At 25.5% G+C, this 10004-nt stretch overlaps 1 long non-coding RNA gene across 1 annotated transcript; it reads right to left on the reverse strand.

Annotated features, from left to right (window-relative positions):
- Positions 1 to 1291: 1291 nt before the first annotated feature.
- On the reverse strand, positions 1292 to 4061 carry LOC113554859. The gene is made up of 3 exons (XR_003405313.1): positions 3934 to 4061; positions 1489 to 1569; positions 1292 to 1419 (listed from the first exon to the last, which is right to left on the reverse strand). It is a non-coding gene; the product is annotated as an uncharacterized LOC113554859 (long non-coding RNA).
- Between the last annotated feature and the right edge of the window lie 5943 nt (positions 4062 to 10004).

The following is a 10004-nucleotide window of genomic DNA, read 5'->3' on the forward strand; positions in this document are numbered from 1 at the left end:
AAATAAAATGCATATTTTACAATTTTTTACTGCATAGGAATCCTAGCCCTAGTGATGATCACCAATTTTTGGAACTAGAGATTCTAGGGATTCTAAAGAGTGTTTATAAAAGTGATTTCAACGTTTATATTAGTCACAATGCAATCAAGGTCACCAGACATATTATGTGATATGTTCCAATATAATATTTCACACTGAATTTTATTATAAACAGCAAGTCAAGAACTTAAACTCCTCTTCCACGTTTTTCCCCAAAATACGGCTTTAATTTGTCGAGAATAGTTTTTCCCGCGTGTTTACTCGGGCGTAGGCATTACATTTATTGGCATGATAATATTACCTCCGCTAATAATGGAATTAATAACGTTCTTCACCAGATTAAAGTAATGTGCAATTTTATAGCAACACTAAATTATACAATATCACGGACTACGGTTATCCTATATGACGTTACGTTAATTTACTTGTTACTTCGTTTATTAATTTATTATGGACTATGTATTCCGAACGAGAAGACAAATTATACTTGAAGCATTCTCAAGTTCACTAAGCTCAGAAAATAGACTGTTTATAAACAGCTTTAACACTGGAATTTCACGTAAACTATTATTGCAAGTCACAAAAATATTTCAAATTTCGATTTTTCAGTTTAAATATTTAGACCCACTAGCTACTCGATATCTACTCAATCACTTATTGCAAGTCTTATTGTGATCTAATCTAACTTATTGTTATTTGTTGTTTCAAAAAACAATAATAATAACATGTTTTAAATAATAAAAATAAAAACTAATTTTGTATTAAGGGTATAGAAACTTACAGAGGTTAAAAATATTTTCGCATTTTTTTATAAACCATATTTTTTTATAAAATAATCAAATTAAACCCCGAAATATAGCTAATATTTTTAAAACATATTATTTTATACAAAATATTCTTTAACCTTGAAATATGCGTTTTAAGCGCTAAAAATGTATATACAATGTGATCACGATTCCAGGTACAAATGTAGGTACATGAATTATGACAATAGATCATGTAGCAGCTTATATAAATTATATAATTTTTTTTACAAATATAATTAACAAGTACATAATCATTATCTATAAGGCTATAAAAATAATAAATTAAATAATTTATATTTATTATTTTAAATGTTATATGTAACGCAACATAATACATACCTACCTAATTAAAATATTTAAATATAGATTACTTATCAATAGATTTTAAGTCTCTAAGGTAACACACGACGGAATACCAAGTTTGATGTGTTTCATTACGTATTCATCACGGGGAAACTCGTAATTAAGTAACTTCCAATAATGAATCATTAATTATAGTGAGTCATGTATCTACAACTTTTCAAGCACATCTACAAGGTTTATTTTTGATATTTCGTCTACAATTTTTTCATCGCTGAAAACAAATAAAACATAAACCATTTAATCTAATTAGTAAATATTGTGTTTGTAAAAGTGTACATACCAATACTTTGATAGGCTATGTTCATCAGGTGAAATACTTGAGAGTTGAGAGTTGAAGTGGTATAGATGTCTTGGTATTGTTCTAGAAACAAAACAATGATAGACATTGTTACTTAATTTATCCCAAAAAGCAGTAGCTGCATTTTTCTTAACTTTATTTTTTTTTTAACATTTTCGGTTAAAATTTTTTACAAATTGGTCACTAATTACAAAAAAACCACGAAATTTCACTTTCAGGGTGTCAGCCTGTCGATCTTTATTTTTGGCTATGTTTTAGTGATTTATATATATTTTATTGAAAAAAATATTGGTAAAATTAAAATTTGAAGCTCGAATTTAATTTCAAAGTTAAAGTTTTTCATTTACCTATATTACAATCCTTAAATGTCCTATATGCTAATATGCCATAAAATATAAATTGTAACAGAAAAATTGTCGCGCAGTGCGGTAACTCAAAAATAGCTATTACTTCAATATACGGGGCTCAATTCTCAAATATTTATTCTAATATATATTATATTTCTGCACTTTGATTTTAAAACTACGATTTTAAATGGTATTTTAAAATATAACTAAGAAATCATTAACAAATAATTTTTTTTCTACAGTGATTTAATATTAAATAAAATAATTATTAAAAAAATTAATTAACTAAGTAATCTTTTTTTTAAGTGTATTTTGAATGTTGCAATTTTCAAAAATACGTTTTTGTTATAATACACTCTCAGTGTACCCAAGCGAGGTTATTCACTCGCTCACTCAAATAACAATAAAAAACTTAATATCCCTCGATTTTCTATTTAACACCACTTCATGTGTGTCATACAGCATTAGTCATCATTTCATCGAACACAGATTTAGTGTTTCGCAGAACTTAAGCAAATCAGTCAAATGAGTCAATTGGTCATAAAGAGAAAAAAAGGCTATTTACACGATACACCTGTCCTTATCTTAGTCGTGTTTCTAAACTATAATAAAAAAAATATTATATTTATGAATAAAAATAATATTAATAATATTAAATTGAATGTTTTCAATTTGTCAACGTTAGGTACATTTTAAAATTATAACAGGTAAATTTTAAAATACATTCAAATTTATTAAAAATGTTTGTATTTTTTCAATACAAAAAAAAAAAATACCAGCTATTCTATAGACTAAATTTTTTAAAGGCTTAAGCGGCTAAGCTGTGCTTTATTTTCTAATAGGTTAATCCATTATTAGGTCTAACTACTAGGTCTACTGTAACTTATATTGGGTAATAACATGTTATAAAACGAAAATATTTCTCAATCAATCGATCAATAAAATTACAAGAATTATATAAATAAATATTTTATTATACATTGTATTAGTTAGGTGTATAGAAATAAGAATAAGAGAATATTAGGTAGTTATATGTTTGATAAGATAAAATTAAAATTTCTGCAAGTTTTCGATGCCACGATGGTGTTGTAAACTATGGAGACTATTGAATAGCATATACATTGGTTTGATTTAAAACGGAGTTTTCTACTATGATCGAGGAAAAACTTGCCTACTTGCCTATGATACATACAATATACTCATAAGAAATAGATAGATATTAATTAACAAATAATTTTGCAATTGAGAGTTTAATTTAATTAAGGAAACTAGATATATAGTTTAGAATTTATTTTTTATAACCTTAATAATAATAAATACCTATTACCTATTATAAATGATAATGTAATTACTGTAATTTTTTAAAGGCAATGTATTAACATGAAATTTAAATTAACGAGTTGTACGATTGTATATAATATTATTTACATTTTAAGTTCAATAATGAAAAAAAAATATGAAATACACTAAAAAACTGATGTAAATGATTATGTTTATAATATCTATATTCTCCTTATTTATTTTATTGATTAATAAACAGTAATTTATATGTTTCTTAACATGGAAGTTGTTTTTTTTTTTTGTTCCAAATGTTCCAATATACAAAAATATAAATTAGAAATTTATAAGTACGTCTTATCTTTGTGAACCAAGATGAAATGATTTGGTTTTGTCTCCCTATCCAGGGCTTTAAATGATCTCGTTATATTATCATTCCAAATTATTTTAATTTGACTATATCCTATAACAAATTGTTATTATTAATGTTTATTCTAATAAGTATACATTAGTATGATTACAAAATGCAATTTGTAATAAGCTAAAATTGAAATAAATATAGTTTAGATTCTAAACTTTAGAACAAAAAATATTGGAAAGATTGGAAAATCGCTAATGGCATAAATAGATTGTTATAAAATGATAACAATTGGTCATTGCACAAATATTTCTTGGAATAAATAAGTTTTGAAACAATTATTTCTTAGAAAAATTATATAATAATTATCTACTTCAATATTTCAGTGAAAAGGGAATAATTAAGAAAACGACATCCACGAATTTTTACCTATATTAATTTTACCTATAGTAAGTATGTTTATTTTCTCCTTATTCCGCATTTCGTTTGGATTTGAAATAACTGGATCAATCTGGTCGCTTACTGTGTCCAGACGACCAGACGCAACTAAAGCGGGACAGCCGTGGCTGTAGCCTTAGGGTCCGGGCCCAGCCATAGCAACCGCAGCTTCTATATATAACGTAATTTTGAACGAAATAAACAAATTATTTGTAGTGAAAATTCGTAATTTTACTTTAAAAGTCTATAGATATTAAAAATTAAATCATGAACATAGGTATTAATTGAAAAATAATAAACATTTAATTTTAAATTGTACAAAATTAATCTGCTGTTGAACAATTAGTTTTTAATGAGGAAACAACTAGTTACTCTGTATTTTGTGAGTTGTGACATGATAAGATTATCTATCAACTTGTCTGCAATAATGTGAATTGAATTTTATTGAATCACATGGGCCCTTGATTACTCTCCACGAGCCACGGCCCTGACTGCATCTTGATTTTTTTTTAAAAACTATTTTTATTTTTTCTACAGAAATTTCCTATTCCAGGAATCTAATGAAAGTTATTTTATAATTTATATAATTATATTTAATTATTTCACTATAATATAAAATACTTAAATACTATACTACAAGTAAGTTTAACGGGACTCGTTAAAAATGGAGATGGATTCATTTTTTAAAAATTAACTTGAAATTAGTTTATATCATTTCATTATGTCTTCATGGGTGAAGATCCTGCAGGCAAATAATAAGTTGACTTAGTGGTGTAGTGAGGGGGGTTGAGGGGGCTTCAGCCCCCTGAAATATTATTAAGATAATTTAAAAATTATTTTAATTTTTAATGGTCTATGAAAATTGCTACAAAAACATTCAATTGTATATTGCCGTAGAAAAATTCTGGCTACGCCATCACTGGAGGCGAGCTTAAACATTTAATAATATAAAGATACTTATGTAAAATTTTAACAGCGACAATACATACTTACCTTGTTGGTTGTTATCTATTAAAGTAATTTATTATACACATTTACACATCACGATTAAAGATAATATACTATATTAATTAATCGCGTTACACTGGGTGGCCCTGCTGTTAAATACATATACATTTATTTAATTAAAAATGCTAATAATATTTAATGTTCAATTTATTAAGTATTAATATAAATAGTTTAATATTAGATATAATAAATATAGTTATAAGCTACGACATTAAGATAATATTTCTTTTTTTTTGTAAAAATATGTTATTTTATATTTTTATTGATAAATTTTTTTCTCCAATTTCCTCCGACAAACTGTTGGTCATTTATGCCTTATTAGTTAATATGAGTAGTTCTATGATTTAAGTTGGATATTTAATATAATATTCATGAATTTGATAAATTGATTTTATCTTAAAATAATAAATATATACATATTATATTATAATTACTAAGAGAAATTTATTTTAAAAACCCAGGAAAGTTACTGTGCTGTATAATTAAATAGGTGTCGCATATATATTATAATTGAGTAGGTCACCGAAATGAATGCGTTAAATTTTAATTCAATGGTACTACATAATTGCAATATACAATGAAAAACGGTGCTGAGCGGAGACTGTGCGTTAGCCTAAATTTACCTTAAAATCTGTACCGCAAGAAATGGCAAAATATATTTTAATGGGTAATTATAGCTGGGTGATTTACCGTTATTACCACGACGATGATATCATATTGATCCTGCGCGAACCGACGATTAAATAAGTACAACTACTCGTTGTCATGGTGGCAGTGTTTCAAGGTCACCAGTATTTTATTTGCATCGCATATAATCCTATATTCCTATATCTACTATATATATATATATATATATATGAGATCATTTATTATATTATATATATATATATATATATATATATATGAGATCATTTATTATATTATATATACATATATTTGATATTTGATATTTATTGATATAAACTCCAGTCAGCTTTTTACATATAAAGGTAGACGGTAGTTGCTATAACATTAGTATATTGTATAAATAATATATCATAAATTCAATATCTATTTATTCCAAAATGTATGTAGCTTGTATAGATAAAAAATACAATATTATCTACTAAATATATATGACTATTGTTTCTTGATCTGTTATTCTCTCTATAAACCACGATATTTACAAAATATATATATAATAAGACACCAGCAGAGGGTGCATTCCCTTAAATGCGTCACTGATGTTCATGGTCATAATTTCATCAATGTAATAATAATGGGGGGGGGGCAGTAATTAATTGGAAAAGAATATGATTAAATTCATGATAATTTGTTCAAATTAACTTTTCTGTTCTTTTTAACTTTTTTACTTAGGTCTTGTTGCAAAATTATTGCAATAGTACCTCTAACATCTATATTCTGTTATAGGTATAGTCTAGTTTTCCGATTAAATTACATAGTTTAGAAAATTGTTAAGACTATCTTAATAGTTGATAAGTCTTCTTTGAGATTTATTTGTTATCATAATTGTTTAGTACAGTGTTTCTTAAACATTTTAAGATCACAAAACAACATTACATCAAATAGTATTTTTGTATGCGGGTTTCCTATGAAAAAAAAAACATGACAATAAACGGTACGTTATATACAATATACAGCAAGACATATTAAACTATTTACTAAGTATCATAACGTCAGCGTAACACATGCGCGGTATGTCGTTGCTAATTTTGCTTTTATTCATTACAGTTAATGTAGTTATAAGAATTTTGAATAACTTTTCCAGGCCTTCCTGGAACCCCTACGAGTTATTCGCGGAATACAGTTTAGGAAACGCTGGGTATTCCAATGTTGTCCATACTAGAATTCAATATATTAACAAAAATAATTTTAACTTGAAAGTTCATCAAGTTCACTTATTTATAATAACTCATTAAAAAAAATGTACTTTATTTTAAAAATAAGTTAAAATATACGTATTTTCTAATTAAAATAATATTCTGCTTGCTTATTTGTTACAAGTTTTAATTTTTAACAACCATGCACTGACAAAGTAAGGCAATATAAAATTATGTATGATATTTCATGCATGAATACACACATTTTTTTCACTATAGTTCTCATTTTTCTCGACATCTACTATAATCCACCTGTGTGGTTGTGTATCGTATTACTTAGGACGATGATGCTATGGTTTTATACTCAAAACTTTGAAAGGTAGTCAAAAATATCAAAACCAGTATTTGTAAACAAAGAGATAAAAAAGTAATATAAAATAAACAGGGTAAACATTTTACGTACTAGACAATATTGAAATATTGTAGATACCATATTAAGTTTCTTCTAAAAATATAAAATAACCTTATATTTATTAGATATTTATCGATCATAATTCAATCATCATTATCAAAAGTAATAACATTAAAACATAATATGTTTATTAAATACTATTTAATTTATGGGCGCAGTAGCGTCCATATGGGGGAGGAACTTTTTTTTTCACGTCTGTATACATTTTATAGCATAAAATACACAAATCCATTTTCAACTTCGAGTATGGTTTCTGGCAATTAATTGAATCTCATTAATACTTTTGGAAACAAAAATTAAAATTTCTATTAATCTTCAAAGTAATTAGGAAAAATTATATACATTTATAAAAATTTTAATTTTTATAGTTAAGGCTTTACAAGATTACTCGTAATTAGTTATTTCTACAGAAATCCAAAAATCAAAATAATCATATTATTGTCAAAATTTCTCTTTTTTAATTCAATTTTGGACAAAAATTGGTAATTGAACGAAGAAAAAGTTAAGAATAACGAGTTAAGTAACTAAAATTCATTATTTTGTTGTTAACTATTTATTAAAAGATATTATTATTCATAGATATTTGAAATGTTACTATACCTTTATTATTTACATATCTAATGGTCACAATATTGTTTTCAAAATAGGGATTCGAATGTTTTTTTACAGAATGTTTCTTTGTCTTTACCAGACGTATCGAATAATCTAGTAAAGCAATAATTCTTAAGATAGATTTAAATTTCTCTTCAAGTTTACTCGGTATCAACTTTCCCACATTTTTAATTTTGTTGCGTTGAAAGTCCTAAAAAAGTTATAGAAAAATTAAAAAATTGTCTTATTTAAAATATAATAAGACAATTAAAATGTGGGTAAGTAGATTCAACGAAATTTTTTTTTAAACTTTTTTTAGAATTATTGTAGTTTCACTAGATCAATCGGTACATTTGGCAAAGAATATGTCTAAACTTCTAAATTCCACGTGTGTTAGAAAAACACTGAAACGGTTAAGGTATAGCCTATTGGCTATTTATAGTACATAGCCATGAACCTATATACATGTAACCATGCTATAGTAAGTCTCAATGTCTGTGTATTGAGTTAAAGTTAATAACAATGATAATATATGCTTTAATAATAATTGATATTGTAATAAATGCTATTTTCAGATAAATTAATTCTACCTACGAGTATTCATAGTACCTATTAAACAATAATAATGAAATAAATGCTTATTATTGTTATAAGTTTATAACATAAAAATTCTTAGTCATAATAATAATATATAATATAGGCTGATTAGGTACAGTCAGTACTGGTCCCCTACCGCGGGCTACCTACTTGATAACTTTTTATTAATATGGATTTATTTTACTATTTTTCTGTAGTCCACACGAATGAAAAATTTTAATGGTGTAGTTAACAGAAAGAAAAATTTTTACAAGCTACACATTTGGCCTTTAAACAATAGTTGATTAGTCCGACACGGCGAAACTAGATATAAGCGTTTTGTTAAAATAAACAAGTATGACATCCATTATGATACTATATAAATAAATTTTTTTTTTTAACAATCTGTTACAGATTTGAACAATAAGCTTAATTTATATAATAATACATATTACAGGAATAAAAGAATGAAGAGACCTTCCATTGGAGGTACTTCGTCAAGAGAGATATAAATAAATTAATAAGCTTTCTTTTAAAAACTACAAATAAGGTGATTAAATTTAAAATAATAGTAAATAGACTTGTTTACAAAAATATTTTACAGTTAAAAATTAAACACATTTTCAAAGCCATGTATTATTTAATATCTTAGCATAATAGCATGGCAAATTAATATATATTTATATAACCGTTACAAAATAAAATTAACTTTGCAATAAAAAATTATTTGTTTTGAATAATACAGTGACTTAAATTATTTTATGATGTTTGGCAAGACTAGATAAGATAGAGAAGTATTTAAAAACAATAATCAATATCAAACTTAATTTTTTAGATACTGGGAACGATGAATGTATTGATTTTACAATGTGTGTGTTACAATGTTTTTTATGCACCTATATACACATTATAAACACGAAAAGTAGTTGAAAAAATACTTTCTATTTAACTTTTCGGATGGCTTCTGATAGAAAGTTAAATCTAGTTTATACCTTAGTGAGGTAAAAATTAAAAACTCCCTGTATTTTTCAAAATAACGGGGAAAAACAAACAAAACATTAAAGAAAACAGACATTTTTGTACGAAACAATTTCGATAAAATCGTTTTTTTTTGTTTAATTTGAAATCAAATAATCATATAAATACTTGAAATTTTACGAAAATTTCAAGAATATAGTTATAATATTTTTTTATAAACACTTAAATTTAGAATTTTGATGAAATTCGTAAAAATTAAAAAAACTTCAAGTTAGTTAGTAGCATGAAGAGGGGCGGACTGGCCAAGGAGGCGAGGAGGCAATCGCCTCCCGGGCCCTAGATCATGTCATGTTTTTTTTAAATTTGAAGTTAAATTTAAATTTGTATTTTAAATAGAATGTTCTTATTTGTATAATTTTTTAAAACATAAAAGTATAAAAAAGTTGAATTGACTAAAAACATTTACATTTAAAATATAATATAAATATAATATTTTTGATTAAATATATATGTATATCCATTTAAGTATAAGCTAAATCCTGGGCCCTATAATTGCTGATTAACCTCTCAGGCCCCTTGACACCCAGTCCGCCCCTGAGCACGAAGTTCATAAAATTTGTATGTCAAGATTT

Source organism: Rhopalosiphum maidis, chromosome 2 (genome assembly GCF_003676215.2).
Source record: "Rhopalosiphum maidis isolate BTI-1 chromosome 2, ASM367621v3, whole genome shotgun sequence".
Taxonomy (NCBI): domain Eukaryota; kingdom Metazoa; phylum Arthropoda; class Insecta; order Hemiptera; family Aphididae; genus Rhopalosiphum; species Rhopalosiphum maidis.